Genomic DNA, 3303 nt, shown 5'->3' on the forward strand with positions numbered 1-3303 from the left:
AGGACGTGGGGACAGATGGATTACCAGGATGTGTACTCAGAACATGCGTGGACCAACGGGCAAGTGTCTTCACTGACATTTTCAACCTCTCCCTGACCGAGTCTGTAATACCTACATGTTTCAAGCAGACCTCACATCAACACCATCATCCTGGAAACACTACACCCACTGCAATTCGCATACCGCCCCAAAAGATCCACAGATGACGCAATCTCAATCACACTACAGAATGCCCGCACACACCTGGACAAAACGAACACCTATGTTTTATATACCTATACCTACAGCTCAGCGTTCAACACCATTGTGCCCTGAAAACTCATCACTAAGCTAAGGACCCTGGTACTAAACACCTCCCTCTGCAACTGGATCCTGGACTTCCTGACGGGCCGCCCCCAGGTGGTAAGGGTAGGCAATAACACATCTGCCACGCTGATCCTCAACACGGGACCCCTCAGGGGTGCGTGCTTAGTCCCCTCCTGTACTCCCTGTTCACCCACGACTGCATGGCCAGGCACGACTCCAAACACCATCATTAAGTTTGCTGACGACACAACGGTGGTAGGCCTGATAGGCCTGATCACCGACAACGATGAGCCTATAGGGAAGAGGTCAGAGACCTGGCAGTGTGGTGCCATGACAACAACCTCTCCCTCGAGAGTTTCAAGTTCCTTGGTGTCACCAACAAACTATCATGGTCCAAACTAGAGGTCAACCGATTATGATTTTTCAACACCGATACCGATACCGATTATTGAAGGACCAAAAAGCCGATACCGATTTTTTACATTTATTTTTACATTCAGTAATAATGACAATTACAGCAATATTGAATTAACACTTATTTGAACTTAATATAAAACATAAATAAAATCAATTTAGCCTCAAATAAATAATGAAACATGTTCAATTTGGTTTAAATAATGCAAAAACAAAGTGTTGGAGAAGAAAGTAGTATGTGCCATGTAAAAAAGCTAACGTTTAAGTTCCTTGCTCAGGTCATGAGAACATATGAAAGTTGGTGTTTCCTTTTAACATGAAACTTCAATATTCCAAGGTAAGAGGTTTTAGGTTCTAGTTAATATAGTATTTATAGGACTATTTCTCTCTATACCATTTGTATTTCATATACCTTTGACTATTGGATGTTCTTATAGGCACTTTACTATTGCCAGTGTAACAGTATAGCTTCCGTCCCCTCCTCGCCCCAACCGGGGCTCAAACCAGGAACACATCGACAACAGCCACACTCGAAGCATCGTTACCCATCGCTCCACAAAAGCCGCGGCCCATGCAGCGTAAGGGGAATAACTACTCCAAATCTAAAAGCGAGTCACGTTTGAAACAGTATTAGCACACACCCAGGTAACTAGCTAGCCATTTCACATTGGTTACACCAGCCATTAGGCTGATAGGCTTGAAGTCATAAACAGCGCTGTGCTTGCGAAGAGCTGCTGGAAAAACGCACGAAAGTACTGTTTAAATTAATGATTATGGGCCTGCTGCTGCTCAGTCAGACTGCTCTATCAAATCAGACGTATTATTATAACATAATAACACAAAGAAATACGAGTCTTTGGTCATTAATAATGATCGAATCCGGAAACTATCATTTCGAAAACAAAACGTTTATTATTTCAGTGAAATACGGAACTGTTCGGTATTTTATCTAACGGGTGGCGTCTAATTATTATTGTTACATTGCACAACCTTCAATGTATGTCATAATTACGTAAAATTCTGGCAAATTAGATCGCAATGAGCCAGGCAGCTCAAGAGAAATGACACAATTTTACCTGGTTAATATTGCCTGCTAAACTGGATTAGTAGTTATAACTAGTGATGATTGATTGTTTTTTATAAGATAAGTTTAATGCTAGCTAGCAATTTACCTTGGCTTCTACTTCATTTGCGTAACAGGCAGATTACTCGTGGAGTGCAATGGTTAGAGCAGAGCGTTGGACTAGTTAACTGTGCGGTGCAAGATTGGAACTCCTGAGCTGACAACCTGAAAATCTGTCGTTCTGCCCCTGAACAAGGCAGTTAACCCACAGTTCCTAGGCAGTCATTGAAAATAAGAATGTACTTGCCTAGTTAAATAAAAGGTTTAATACAGAGGGTAGTGTGTACGGCCCAGTACATCACTGGGGCCTCGCTCCCATCCAGACACCTATATACTAGGCAGTGTCAGATGAAGGCCCCAAAAATTGTCAAAGACTCCAGTCACCCAAGTCATAGACTGTTCTCTCTGCTACCGCATGGCAAGCGGTACCGGAGCGCCAAGTCTAGGTCCAAAAGGCTTCTTAACAGCTTCTACCCCCAAACCATAAGACCGCTGAACAATTAATCAAAGGGCCACCCAGAATATTTGTTTTTACACTGATGCTACTCGCTGTTTATTATCTCTGCATAGACACTTTATCCCCTACCTACATGTACAACTTACCTCGACTAACCTGTACTCCCACACATTGACTCGGTACCGGTACCGGTACCCCCAGTATATAGCCTCATTATTTATATTATTATATATTTTTTAACTTTAGTTTATTTAGTAACTATTTTCTTAACTGAATTGTTGGTTAAGGGTGTGTAAGTAAGCATTTCACTGTCTCTATAGCTGTTGTATTAGGCGCATGTGACAAATAACATTTGATTTGAACTTGGGCCAAAAGACTATTCAATGATTATGTTAGATTGATTCAATGTCATGGTATGATTACTGCAATTCTCTGTTACAACGATTATTATTATGCCAACCAATACATTGTTTGGGTAACACTACTTGTCTGTCTTGTAATAACTGAGTAACTACTTTGATATGTCAAACATTTTATTGCTCAGATAAACATAGCAACTAGATGAGCTTTTGGCTGTCATATCAGTTACTATGTAATTACATAAATACAATAAATACAAAATTAATGGGATTTTGGTCAATATTTCTGTTGAAGTGTATAAGAATGTAAACCTAGATTTGGGATTAAGATCTGTCCTTTATTCCTCCTTCACACCTACTGAACTACACAAGAGATGACAAGCATAACACGGCTTGGTTAAAATAAATGAAAGGAATGTTGGTAGGCCTAAGCCTTTCCTTGGAGCCAAAAGCTGGACAGACAAACAAACAGTCATCATCTCATTCCACACCCAATGATGGGTTGTACCAGGCACAGACAGTGACGAGGGGGTAAACCTCAGCATTACGTAAAAACATCACCCTATTGGTGCACTTTGTCCCAGCCCCAGGTCCTCACAAATGGGCTGGTCTGGGCATGTATTAACAGCAGCAACAATACACAA

Source organism: Oncorhynchus keta, chromosome 1 (genome assembly GCF_023373465.1).
Source record: "Oncorhynchus keta strain PuntledgeMale-10-30-2019 chromosome 1, Oket_V2, whole genome shotgun sequence".
NCBI lineage: Eukaryota > Metazoa > Chordata > Actinopteri > Salmoniformes > Salmonidae > Oncorhynchus > Oncorhynchus keta.